The sequence below is a fragment of the Cervus elaphus genome, chromosome 15 (assembly GCF_910594005.1).
Source record: "Cervus elaphus chromosome 15, mCerEla1.1, whole genome shotgun sequence".
Classification (NCBI taxonomy): Eukaryota; Metazoa; Chordata; class Mammalia; order Artiodactyla; family Cervidae; genus Cervus; species Cervus elaphus.
In genome coordinates, this window is record NC_057829.1 from 14,404,874 (window position 1) to 14,419,235 (window position 14,362).

Sequence of the window (14,362 nt, forward strand, 5' to 3'; positions counted from 1 at the left end):
CCCCAAAGGTGTTACATATAAAAATACCAAAAGGTGGCAACATGGAGATATTTTCAATAAATTCTCTTTGGTGTGACTTTTACACTCCCTGAAATATTAAAATTGCAAAGTCTTAACAAGAAGGATTTTTCTTTTTGTTAATTTTTCTACTAGAAAATAGCTGTTATGATACCTGGAATGGGATTTTTTTCTTTTATGTTATATGATTCCATACAAGAATTTTTTGATGAATGCTGTAGTATTTCTAACCTAAAGCCTTTGAGCCTCACAATTCCTGTATAAGGGTTGGATGACCAACAGTACACAGACTGGAGTTTAGTCCTATTGTATCAGAATTTCAGATAATTTCCTTTCCATAAAAGGCTTTGAGTACATCTACCCTGATGATCAGATCACCTGGCCTCAAAGTCTGGGGAGAAAGTCCTAGTGGGTGACTTTTTATCCCCTGATGTTCCCTGTTTGTATTCTCTTGTCCTTCTTTAGGATTCACCTCTGATGATGTAAATAGTGATCTTATCTGTCACACCTTTAGTGTAAACCCTTAGGCTGAGTTCCAGGTGGGGCCCTGAGTGTGCTGTCCTCTGTCATCATTTTCACCTCTCATCCCTGCTCACACTGGATCCCAGAGTTGGAAAGCAGACTCTGAGAGGGAGTTTCCTGTATGAGACATTCATCGGGGAATACCCTTGCCCTTGATATCAACCCATGTGGCAGGGAGGGGTGGAGAAGAAGGCCTGGGTGAGTGCGGGGAGGAGGGGCTGCCGTGCAGGGCTCACAGCAGGCCCCGCCATCAGTGGAAGCTTTGGAGTCGTGAGGCCCTTCAGAACTGTTCCCAGTTGGGTCAGAGGGCCAGGCTTCTAGCCCATGGGTTGGATAGTCCCTCAATGACACGGGAAGGAGGTGTGACCAGGGAAGGGCATTTTCTTTAGCGGAGGCTAAAGTGGGGGCAGAGGAGGTTGACCCCTCCCAGCACCTGAGGGGAGTGAGTCCTTTGATCCCACAGGGAGATCTGCTTGGCTCCCCATCTGGGCTCCTCTCCAGCCCTGTGTGACTTGTCCCTGAAGCTTCTGGACTTGCTTGCCTGTTATTGATGCCGAAATTTGGTCTCTGTTCACCGGTACCAAATTGAATCTTGGAGAGAGTTTTGGGTGAAGTAGAAAAGAATAGCTTTATTGCTTTGCCAGGCGAAGGGAGCTACAGAGGGTTAATGCCCTCAAAACTGCATGTCCCAACCCAGGTGCATTTGGGAGGGAACCATAAGGATCAGGGTGCATGCAGGACCTGCAGTCCTTAAACCTAGAGATCTTCTGGAGTCCGATGGTCTCGTGATCTGTGATTCTCAAGGTTATTGAACTGTGACCTTCTCTCTGGAACATCTTCCATTTGGTGGGGGCTTTAGTTCTGCAGAAGAGCTCAAAGATACTGTTTTGTGTTTCCTTTGAGGGGGAACCAGGACCCTGCCCCAGTGCCACACATTGTTTCTTAGGGCTCCTCTATTGTCTCTTCATCCCTCTTCTCCCCAGTTAGCAACTGTTTGAACCTGCCCTTTGGAACTCAGGGAACGGGACACAGAAAGGCTTTTGTGCCCAGGATCCCCTCAGGGTCCTGCCTGCTCAGTTTCGTTACTTCTTTTACTTGGAAACTTCTTGTTTGCTGTTTTTCCCTACTTTGCTTGTTTCCTCTTCAAAACTTATTTTACACAAAAGCCACAACACCATATATTTCTCTTCCTTTATAGTGTTCATCTCACTTGTCACTGTTTACTCTTTCTGTCTTATCCAAGAGGTGCAACCCACTGCATCCCTGAAGGGTGGAATATGGTACATACCAGGCATTCAACAAATAGGGGTTGACTCGGTAAAATGAGAGAGTGTTAAAATGGTTTTTAAATTATTTTGCTTATCAAATATTTCTTCTTTCATAAGCAATTTAAATAATATGCAGAATTCTGTGATTACAATTCATACTTGATTTATTCATTACTTTATCGAATGTAGCATCTTCTTTTTTCTTACGGTCTTATTCTTGTGAAAAATCAAGTACCAAATAATTCATGTGAGTCATCACAAAGGTGAAAATATTGGTCAGTTTGAAGCATTTATGAATGACTAAGTATCCATAAAATTTAAGAAAGACTAGAGTGCTGTCTTCCTAGTGGATGTATCTGTGATTTATTGCCGCATTTTCAGAAAGTATAAATAAGCAAACATATTTTATAATTATCTCCATTCCAGTTAAAGAAAGACTGTATGTGAAGATAAATGTGTATTTGCAAAGTAGTTATAATCAAGGTCTGTGTTATGATACAGAAGTCTTGTGTTCATGGAAGACTCACAATACTCTTTATGATCACCCAATACTTGACAAAAAAGAAGCGAGCCAAGTAGATTGAGGGAAATGTAAGTCTAAATCGTTTGTCATGTTCAGTCAAAATGAGAAATATCAATTTGATTGGAGAAATAAAGAAAAACAGAGCTGGATTTACAAAACCTCAGTTTAGTATTTTCTAGACTTTATTTCCAGCAATTCTTACATGAACTGCAAGATTTCTGCCCTCTTGTTTGTTTTTAGATAAACTTTAGCTTAAAAAACTCCTTTGATTTAGACTAGATTTTTCTTAAATTGAGTTCACTGTTCTGCCAAATTATAAAAATATTTATATATCATTTTCTAAGGAAATTTTAAAGTTGCTCACTTTATGAGGAAATAAAAATACTTTTGATAACTTCATCTAGCTCTCTGGCGATCAGTATATAAGTCTTAGATGAAAACCCCCTGGTTACAGAAGGGTGCCCCTTTGAAGTGAGCAAGTCCATGGTTATTTCCTCACAAGAAGTTTCCCAGTTGACACAACTTTTGGTTGTGTATCATAGCTTGTAGAATGTGTACATGTGCCAGGGAGTTATAGGGTCTGGGTTTGAGTCTTCACTGGATAATATCTAGGTGGGTTCCCTTAATCTTTTTGACCAACTTTCTTATCTAAAACACTGGAATAATGACTCTTACTTCATGGAGTAGCTGCAGGAATTATATGCAGGGGTCTGCAGGGACTGCCCTGAGGAGCCCTGGGATGAGGCCCTCAGCAAATGGTAGCGACTGTTACTGGGACCGATCTCAGTCATGTCTGACTATCTGAGACCCCATGGACTGTAGCCCTGCAGGCTCCTCTTGTCTGTGGGATTTCCCAGACAAGAATACTGGACGGGGTAGCCGTTCCCTTCTCCAGGGGATCTTCCTTACCCAGGGATCAAACCTATGTCTCCTGAATTGTAGGTGGATTCTTTACCATCGGAACCACCTGGGAAACCCATTATTATGACTAGTGCCTGGAAGTGGTGTATGTTTTTATTTCCCAATTTCAAAGTTAATTTTTGAAATGAAAGTTTATTTCCCTATTGAATTCTAAAAGTTTTACACATGTATGAAGAAAAGACTGTTACAATTTAGAAATTATATTTTGGAAACTTAGGAGAGCCTTAAAATTTTTTGGCTGTTCCCTGAAACTCCTTTGACATTTAAAAGTTGTCAAGACACCAGCAGGTATTTCAAAATGAGATCAGGCCTGATTCATTTGAAAAAGATGGTTTCTGAATTTATTTGTTTATGTCGAGGCTCTTTGTTCCCAGTATTTCTCTTGGATCTTATGTATATGTAATCAAGAAAAAGTATGGAGTGCCTAGGATTTTGGTGGAAAAAACTAATTAGGAATTAATAATTTTAAGATCACTATTTATGTCTTTCGCTTTTGTTCTTGAGTTTAAATAGCTCGTCAGGACAGAGTTGAGAACAAAGTGCCGTGGGAGTCCACAGAAGGAGTGAGTAACTCATTCTGGAAGACCTCATAGAAGAAGTGACATTTGGGTTGGCTTTGAAGGATGAATTGTTTGCCAGATGGAGATTGGGATGGGTGTGGGTGGTTTTCACAGACCAAGGGAGTGATACGTGAAAAGGCAGAGCCCTGAAAGCACACGCATTTCATTAACAGTTAAAAAAAAAAATTAGCTGCTGGGACCATAGGACACGACAATATGAAAGCCGCTTCCAGGCCTGTGCAAGAGAGGCCAATGGGGAATGGTGTGTCAAGATATTGGAAGAGGATTGGGGCCAAATCCAGGAGGGTGTGTATCCTAAGGAATGTGTTCTTTACCTGAAAGGCAGTTGCTCACATCTGTATTTTAGAGAGGTTTCTGGGTTGACCCAGGAGGTGAGAGAATGGCTGAGATCTTGGAAGGTGTTGACCATAGTCTAGATGGGAGATGAGATGTGGTGACCGAAGTCGGAACAAAAGAAGTTAAGAGTGGGATACTTAGGTGATAGAATTGATTTGCATAAGGAGAAAGAATTTTAATTAATGTGTATGGGATATGTATATTACATGAGCTTTAATCGCATATTGAAACCTTTTTCTTAAAGCACAGGCACGGGAGTTTTATTCTCTAAGGTATATAGAGTTCCTTACACAATAGGGAATGTTTTCTTTTTCTGGCCTCTGACTCATTAAAAGAAGATCCATCCTACTTGCATCTGTGTTGCTGCAAATGGCATCATCCCATTCTTTTTTATGACTGAGTATTATTCCATTGTATACATGTACCACGTCTTCTTTATCATTCATCTGTCACTGGATCTTTAGGTGGTTTTCATGTTTTAGTTGTTGTGAATAGTGCTGCTTGGGAGGGAAGGACTGGGAGTTTGGGATTAGCGGATGCAAACTATCATATATAGATAAGATGGATAGACAACAGGGCCCTACTCTATGGCACAGGGAACTATATCCAATCTCCTGTGAGAAACCATAATGAAAAAGAGTATGAAAAAAGAATGTATGTGTGTAACTGAGTTGCATTGTTGTACAGAAGTGATTGGGTATATTATACTTCAGTCATGTGCACGTGTGTGTGCACACGCATGTACACATGCACGTACACACACACACACACACACACACACACACACACACACACACACACACACACACACACACACACACACACACACACCTGTCCTGTTTAGTTCCATCCTGGGCAGAAACTGCCTTGAGCAATATTCTGGACCCAAAGTGAAAGGCTAACGGGGAGAGGGCGGGCACACACCAGGGAGCCCCCAGTCACCCTAGGCACTGGTGGGACAGGTAGGAGGGGTGCAGTACAGAGTGAAACCCCAAAAGACACCTATGTTTCCACACACACAGCCATGAAATAGGTTAGTATTTCACAACTTATTTATTTATTTTTTTTTAGAAGAAGAAATGTCAGTATATTCCTTAAAAATAAGCCAAGTAAGTTTGGGAAAGAATAATTAAACCAAATGAAATAGTTTTTGCTGTCATTCTTCTATTTCCCGTCACCTTGAATCTGATAGCATGTTTTGTGAATTCCCAGAGAACAATAATAGGATAATAGAAATCTATCTCAAAACCTATTTATTTATTTTTTAAAAAATCTTACATGACTCATAGTCTCACTGAGAGTTAATAAGATTAAATGTGTTTTCCAAAGGTTTTATAGTTAATAAGAAGCCCTGATATTTAAATCCATGCTGTTTGTTTTACATGATATTGTTTCCATATTGAAATTGTTGAGTTTAGGATTTGAGGCTGAGAAGCAAGTCAACGCTGACTCAATGGCTTCTGACCATTGGTTTGAGTGACCACAGTTACTGGCACTTTTAACTGGAACAGGACATATGAGTGAAGGAGTAGTTTTGTTTCTGTTTTGTATGTGTGGGAATGGAATGGGTCATCATTTAAGCTTTGGACTTGTTACATTTGAAGTAGTTGGTGGAGATGTCTGGTAAGCAGTTGTAATACAAGAAAAATGAAAGACATATTTTTGGACTTCTCAAAACTGTAACTTTCTCTGTTAGAAAATGAGCCATTAAAGTTTGGATATTCAATTTTATTCTGGCCTTAAATAAAAGTTGCGAAGTTAATGTCCCAAGTGGCCAAGGTAGTCACTTTGAAAACTGCTATTTTTTTTTCTTTCTAGATGCAATATTACTTCATGGCCAAGTATCATACTTCACTTTGTTTATGTATTTTGTCAGAAAGCTGTCTGGAAAAAAATTCAGGAGAAAAATATCTTTAATCATTATCCTTATTTTTTTTTAAAATCATTATCTTTAGAGAGAATTGTGGTATATCTAGCTTCTATGGAGTGCTTTAAAGATTTTCTGACTCCAGTGACTGTCACCACATGGATAAATTATATCTCAGTGGTGTTTTCAAGAGTTGTTGCCATGAGGTTACCTGTATGATTTTTAAAAAAAATTTCTGTCTCGTACAACTCTGGCATGACCTGCTTAAAGGTATTAGTAGATGCTGTTTGTTATCAATATTCCTTAATTTTCTATGGTCCCTTCTATTGTTGTTGTCCAATTAACTGGAGAACTAGCTATTAGATCACAAAATATAACCCCCTTCCTAAATGGTCAGTGTCAGGGAGAAGTGAAGTAGACCCCTGAATACTCTGGAAGGCAAAAAGTTAATATCAAATAAGCAATATAAATAAGATAGTTACATCAATTCAGAAGGCACTTTTGGGGATTTTCCTGGTGGTCCAGTGGTTAAGATTCTGCACTCCCAATGCAGGGGGCCTAGGTTCAATCCCTGGGCAGGGAACTAGACCTCACATGCTGCAACTAAGAGTTCACATGTCACAACTAGAAAAGAGAGAAGGAAAAAAAAAAAAAAGACCCCACATACTGCAACTAAAGATCCTGCATGACCCAACATAGATTTTAGATCCTGCGTGCTTGCAAGTAATACCCAGTGCCACAAAATAAATATAAATATTGAAAAATACAGGCACTTTTGCTGGGTGGGGATTGGTCATGTTTTTTCTTTAATTTTCTTTGGAGGATAATTGCTTTACAATATTGTGCTTGTTTCTGCCACACTTTGACGCGAGTCAGCCACAGCCATATGTCCCGTCCCTCTTGAATCTCTCACCGCATCCCACTCCTCTAGGCTGTCAAAGAGCACTGGGTTGGGTTCCCTGCGTCACACAGCAAACTGGGAATCTGCTTTACCCATGACAGTGTACATGTTTTCATGCTGCTGTCTTAATTCGTCCCACCCCCTCCTTCCCTTACTGTGTTCACAGTCTGTTCTTTGTGTCTGGGACTCCCTTCCTGCCCAGAAAACAGGCTCATCAGTACCATCCTTCTAGATTCTGCACACAAGCATTAATATACAATATTTGTCTTTCTCTTTCTGACTTAGTTCACTCTGTACAATAGGCTCTAGGTTCATCTACCTCATTAGGACTGGTTCAGATGTGTTCTCTTTTATAGCTGTAATATTCCATTGTACATATGTACCACAATTTCTGTATCTGTTCATTTGTTGGTCGACATCTATGTTGCGTCCATGTCCTAGCTGTTGTGCTGCAATGAACATGGGTTACATGTGTCTCTTTCAGTTATGGTTTTCTCAGGGTATATGCCCAGTAGTGGAATCATTGAATCATATGGTATTTTTATTCCTAGTTTTTAAAGAAATCTCATACTGTTCTTTGTAGTGGCTTATCAGTTTATATTCCCACTAGCAGTGCAGAAGGGTTCCCTTTTCTCCACATCCTCTCCAGCATTTATTTTTTGTAGATTTTTTAATGACGGTCATTCTTACCAGTGTGAGGTGTGAGGTGATAGCTCATTGTAGTTGTGATTTGCATTTCTCTAATTATGAGTGATGTTGAACATCTTTTCATGTGTTTTTGACCATCTGTCTTCTTTGAAGAAATGTCTGTTTAAGTCTTCTGCCCGTTTTTTTATTGGGTTGTTTGTTTTTCTGGTATTGAGCTGCATGAGCTGCCTGTATATTTTGGAGATCAGTCCTTTTTGTCAGTTGTTTTGTTTGCAATTATTTTCTCCCATTTTGAGGGTTGTCTTTTAATCTTGTTTATTGTTTCCTTTGCTATGCGAAAACTTTTAAGTTTAATTAAGTCCCATTTGTTTATTTCCACCCCCCCCCCAAATAAACCTCTTTTGTAGGAGGTGGATCAAAGAGGATCTTGCTGTGATGTATGTCAGAGTGTACTGCCTATGTTTTCCTCTAAGAGCTTTATCATTTCTGGTCTTACATTTCTATCTTTTATCCATTTTGAATTTATTTTTGTGTATGGTGTCAGAAAGTGTTCTAGTTTTATTCTTTTACATGTAGCTGTCCAGTTTTCCCAGCACTATTTATTGAAGAGGCTGTCTTTTCTCTATTGTATATTCTTCCCTCCTTTTTAAAGGTAAGGTGCCCATAGGTGCATGGGTTTGTCTCTGGGCTTTCAGTCTTGTTCCATTGTTCTGTATTTCTGTTTTTGTGCCAATGTCATGCTGTCTTAATGACTATAGCTTTGTAGTATAGTCTGAAGTTAGGAAGATTGATCCATCTAGCTCCATTCCTTCTCAAAATTGCTTTGGCTATTTGAGGTGTTTTGTATTTCCATGCAAATTGTGATTTTTTTTTTGTTATAGTTCTTTGAAAAATAGCATTGGTAGTGTGATGGGGATTGCATTGAATCTGTAGATTACTTTGGGTAGTATAATCATTTTCACAATATTCTTCCAATCCAAGAACATGATATATCTCTCCATCTGTTTGTGTCATCTTTGATTTCTTTCATCAGTGTCTTTATATTTTCTGCATACAGGGATTTTGTCCCTTTAGGTAGGTTTATCCCTAGGTATTTTATTCTTTTTGTTGCAATGGTGAATTGGATTGTTTCCTTAACTTTCTGAGTTTTAATCATTAATGTATAGGAATGCAAGGGATTTCTGTGTGTTGGTCATGGTTTTATAGATCATTTTACTCCCTGTAGGACAAAGGCTCAGAGAGTGTTCAGGTGGTGGGTATAGCGAGGGATGGTCAGAAGGACACACAGCATGTGTATGGAATGACAAGCAGGCAGATTTGGCTGGAATGCAGAGTTCATGGAACAGTGTAGTTAGAGACAGGCTTCACATAAGGTGGCTTGGACTCATAGAGACAGGCTTCACATAAGGTGACTTGGACTCAAACTGAGGAGCACTTTGTAATATCTGATTTCTTAAGAAAATACAGTCTCCCAGTCTATTAATAGGAGTCTGGCTATGATGCTTCTGTGGGCTGGAGTTTGACTACCAGGCCAGCTGACAGCATGGCACACACAGGCGTCCAACTAATTGGAAATCAAGGCCTCTCCCCTTTTCCCCACTTGCATTTTCATTTCTCTGATGCCTTTTAATTTTGGGCAAAATTACCTGTTATTTTGATGGTGATTTGTGGGTGAGCTTTAAGGAAAAGATGAAGTTAGCTGGATTTCTTTTAAAATACCAATAGAAATAAAAAAGGAGACAGCGTCAGTGAAAATACATGCCAAACTTCTCAGCTGTAGTCTTATCATGCTAGCTTTAGTGCAGGCTCACAGTGTGTGTGTGTGTGTGTGTGTGTGTGTGTGTGTACTTCAGTTGCCATGACGAAGTGCTAGGCAGCAATATCCCCCCACTTGGTATGCTCTAGCATCAGAATTTTTCATGGAAAGGAAACTTAAGACTTTTCAAAGAGTGAAGTCAGTACTTTTTTTTTTTAAGCAGATGGATTGTACATTTTTAAAAAATTGGTCACTACAGTTTTGATTTCCAAGTTGTAAGTGAAGCCAGACTTGAAGGCAGTGTTCCAGGGGGTTTGAAATTCTGGCATTTAAATGATTTCTCCTAGATGGTCCCCATGACAACAAAACTCCATGCAGGTATTGAGTATCATCTTTGCTATAAAATATTCATACCACAAAAATGCCGTTGATTCTCAATCCTGCCTAATAAACTAAGGCAGGAGAATTTAGCTAGTTCAAGGTGTTATATGGGAAAATATTTCAAAATCTTTTTTGTTAAGAGCTTAATAAAGTTACAATTATAAGCAATCTGTTAAAAAATTGAATGATGTTAAATTTATGTTTTGTCCACTTAAAAGCAAGTAAATACTATTTCAGTTGCCAGTTGGGAAGAATACTGTTTTATGATTGAAAATTTTAAATTTCTTAAGCATAGCAGAAAATGGATGTTTTAATAATGGTGATTTTGTAGTGTAATAAATAGTCTCTCAGTGTTCTGGCATATACCTTCTCCCCCTAATTTTTCTGCCAAAGATAAATTTCATTTTCAAGTTAATACCTGATGAAGCTATATATTTATTAAAAGATGTAATTGAATACTAGTTTTAATGTTTATATCAGTAGCCGTTGTGTGCTTTTTGAAGCTTTGTGAAGGATTTTAAACTGTTACTCAGGTATAATGAATGAAGTGCCATTTTTAGGAATAAGTTGTTTATTCATTTACCAGTATCACTTGAATTTTAATAGGATCATTTTTTTCTAAAAGTGACAATTATTCTTCTTGTATTTGTTTATTGTTAAACATTCTATTTTATTTATTGACCATTGAGGGGAAAGCAATGAAATCTTCAGTTTGCATCTTTATCCTTATCTCGGGTAAGAAACGGTTTGCTGAGGCCCGCTTTGTCAAATCCAGATGTCTCTGCCTGGTACTCATTACAGTGTCCCCTTCTGGACCACAGTTCCAGGAAAAGGATGTAGGGAGTCATGGCAAAGACACTGGGAGCTGGAGGACCCTTGAAGGGGAACAGGGGTAACTTCCTAAGAACTGAATCATGGGAAGGAAGTTAATTACAGCAGATGGATGGGATGGATGGTCTGGAAGAAATGAGAAAGCTGGACTCATCTTGTGGAGAAGGCAATGACAGCCCACTCCAGTACTCTTGCCTGGAAAGTTCCATGGATGGAGGAGCCTGGTAGGCTGCAGTCCATGGGGTCGCTAAGAGTCGGACATGACTGAAGTGACTTAGCAGCAGCAGCAGCAGCAGGACTCATCTTGAGAGATCTTACAAGGGTGTTCTTGTTTGGTCTCTTTCCACAGATTCAGTCAGGCCTTAAATTAGATTTTCTCATCTCCTGTTATGACCCTATTCTGATATATCCACATTCTTGATTGTCGTAACGACTCACTTCACTTTCTTTGATGACCACATTAATGACTCTAGGCTTCCAGTGACTCTTCATCATAAAACTTTAAATTTTCGCCACAGGATGTGCTTGTCCATCAGATGTTCCCTGCAGCATCCTATCTTTCACAGCATTAACTATTGGCTGGCAGTGTGGTTGCTAGAGCCTGATTACCTGGGCTGGAATTCTGGCCCTGCCACTTACTGGCTCTGTGACCCTGGGAAGGTCATTAACTTCATCTTCCTCTGTGAAATGGAAACAATAATGGTACCTGGTTCATACAATTATGTAAGAATTGATAGTATTAGGGACATCCCTGGTGGTCCAGTGGTTAAGACTCTGGCCTTCTTCTGTAGGGGATGCGAGTTAGATCCCTGGTTGGGGAACTAAGATCCCATATGCCCCAATATGTGGTCCAAAAAAAAATTGTTATATCATAATTGTCTAATATGTTAGTTTTCTACTGCTGCTGTATCATGTCACCACAAACCAAGTGGCTTAAAATAACACAAATTTTGTCATCTTATGGTTTTATAGTCACAATTCCCCCATGGGCCTCACTGGGCTAAAATCAAGGTGTTGGCAGGACTGCATTCCCTTGTGGAGTCTTTAGAGTAGAACTCATTTTCTTGCCTTTTCTGGTTCCAAAAGGCCACCTATGTTTCTTGACTCATAACCCCACTCATCCACCCTTATAGCCTTTTTTTCCGCTGTAGTCAACATCTCCCCCTGACTCTCCCCTTCTGCTTCCCTCTTAAGGACCTGTGGTTGTATTGAGCCCATTTAGATAATCCAAGATAATCTCCTTATTTAAAAAAATATTTTATTATTTATTTAATTAGCTGCTCTGGGTCTTATTTAATTAGCTGCTCACAGGTCTGGATGGCCTGTGAGATCTTTAGTTGCAGAATGTGAACTCTCAGTTGCATCTAAGATCTACTTCCCTGACCAGGGACCAAACCCGGGCCCCCTGCATTGGGGGGTTGTAGCCACTGGACCACTAGGGAAGTCCTGATCTCCCTGTTTGTAAAATCCAGTTGGTAACAACCTTGTTTCCATCTTCAACCTTAAGTATCCTTTGCCATGTAACCTAATGTCTTCACAGGATCCAGGGAGTTAGGAGATGGAAGGAAACCTTTAGTATGGAGTGGATGATAATTCTGTCCCTTTTCCCTTTTCACCTCATGTTATCCTAGTGTTTGAGTAGATGTTTATATTTTTCCACAGTTCTTTTCTATTTTGGGGCAGATATGTTACACTAGGCAGAAGAGAGGGGCCAAAGAAAGAAAAGTGGGAAGGATTATGTGACGATGCTATTTTTTTGCATCTACATGGACTAGAGCTAATTCCTTTGCCATATGTTTATAACTATCCAAATTGACCTTCCCCTTTGGTTAGTGCCTCTGAAAGGTTTGCTGACAGCAGTGAAGAAGGCAACATTTAATTCATTTATCCACGAGAGGTTGTTTTCCTACTGACACGTATCCTTTTTTTGCTTATATCCATAAACTATGACCTAATTACATCAAATATTATGGTTTAGAGTGGGCAGGGACTCAAAACAATGAAATAAAATGGATCAACATTTGTGAGGTGGCTCACAGTTTATAAATGTTTTCATAAAAATTATTTTATGAACCCTGTCAGCATTTTGAGCACTAAAACAGCTCAAATCTTTTAGACAACAAAGTCATCTCTAGAGATCTGCCTGCCTTTTGCTTTTGCCAAAGAGGACAGGGTAAGAAAAGTACCTACCTTCTTCCTTTTTAAAATCTTTATTGGAGTGTAGTTGCTTTACAGTGCTGTGTTGGTTTCTGCTGTACAGCAAAGTGAGTCAGCTGTGTGCATACATACATCTGCTCTTTTTTGGATTTCCTTCCCATTGAGGTCACTGCAGAGCAGTGGAGTACAGTTCCCTGTGCTATACAGTGGGTTCTCATTAGTTACTAATTTTATACATAGTACCAATAGTGTATCTATGTCAATCCCAATCCTGCCTTCTCCCTTAATTAAAATTTGGAGGTAGGATTAGTGGGAAGAGGGAAAAATGAATGAGTAGGTAAGTTCCCATTTCTGTAGCCCAGGAAACCAGAGGAGACATTGTACCTGTGTTTTTATGTCAGTCTGGTTCTCTTTGATCCTTGATATAACTCAGTTTGCAGGGGAGGGATAGGAGAGAGAGGCATTCTTTTCCTTTCTTAGAAAGGCCAGGAATATATTAAGCCATTGTTCTCTAGTACAGTGTACACTGACCAGCACACTCAGTGATTATATTTCATAAAAAGGGGATGGAGGGGAAAGTGTGTTCACAGAACTCACCAAAGAAAAAAGTCAGCTGATATGTCAACAACAGTGAAATAATTCATTCTCTCTTCTAAAAGTGAATGCCAATAACAATAGCCATGATTCTTGCAACAGAATAATGCTTCAGAGGGTGACTTTCAGCTCTTGGCTCTCTCCTTTCCCTCCATGTCCAAAGGTCATTCTCCCCAGCAGCTTAACCAAGTGATTTATCCTTGCCCATGTCAGCTGCTGAGGTTTGCAGGACCACACAGTATGGCTGGTGGGCCAGGTCTGTCTTCCTTTGGCTGTAATTACAAAGGAAGCACTCTTTATTTTTTAAAGAGAAATACAAAGTGATATATTTCTTATTAAAGCCTTTTGGGATGCTGTGGAGAAGATTAACCTTATAGCTTTGGGGTGCCAGAGTGAATTGTATTTAATAAAGCAATGCTCATTTTCCTACTTCCTTGGCCCTGAAACTTACAAGGTCAGTGAAGTAAAGGAAGCAGGCTTTCTTTAATGTCCATCTTGGTTATACCTCTGTTTTAAAAATGTTAAAATATACTGGAATGAACTTTATTTTAACCGGCCTCTAAGTAAATAAATAATTGACATAAGTCTCTACAACTTATCCTGATTTTTTTATGAGGGTATAGATTTTAAGTAATAAGCATTAATGTGCTCTTTTTAAAAATAGGTATTAGAGAGCTGCTTATAGCCTTTTATTTGTATCTGTTAACTTAGTCTTTAAAATATAACAGTAATAATAGTTGATAGCTCTGTTGCTTTGATCAGCGATCAGCAAACTACATGGCACAGACCACATCTGCCCTGCTGCCTCCTTTTGTCAATAAAGTTTTATTGGGATGCAGCCACATCCATCATTTAGAAATTGTCTGTGGTTACCTTCCTGCTTCAGAGGCATAGCTGCTGCTGCTAAGTCGCTTCAGTCGTGTCTGACTCTGTGCGACCCTATAGACGACAGTCCACCAGGCTCCTCTGTCCCTGGGATTTTCCAGGCAAAAATACTGGAGTGGGTTGCCATTGCCTTCTCCAATGCATGCATGCATGCTAAGTCATTTCAGTTGTGT

The 14,362-nt window shown here is 39.5% G+C and overlaps 1 protein-coding gene and 1 non-coding gene across 5 annotated transcripts in view; both read left to right on the forward strand.

The window, feature by feature from the left end:
* Positions 1 to 14,362, forward strand: part of BICC1 (BicC family RNA binding protein 1) — a 360,147-nt gene that overhangs the window by 229,463 nt on the left and 116,322 nt on the right. The window lies entirely within an intron of this gene.
* On the forward strand, positions 6,547 to 6,619 carry TRNAG-CCC. Its single transcript has one exon. It is a non-coding gene; the product is annotated as a tRNA-Gly (tRNA).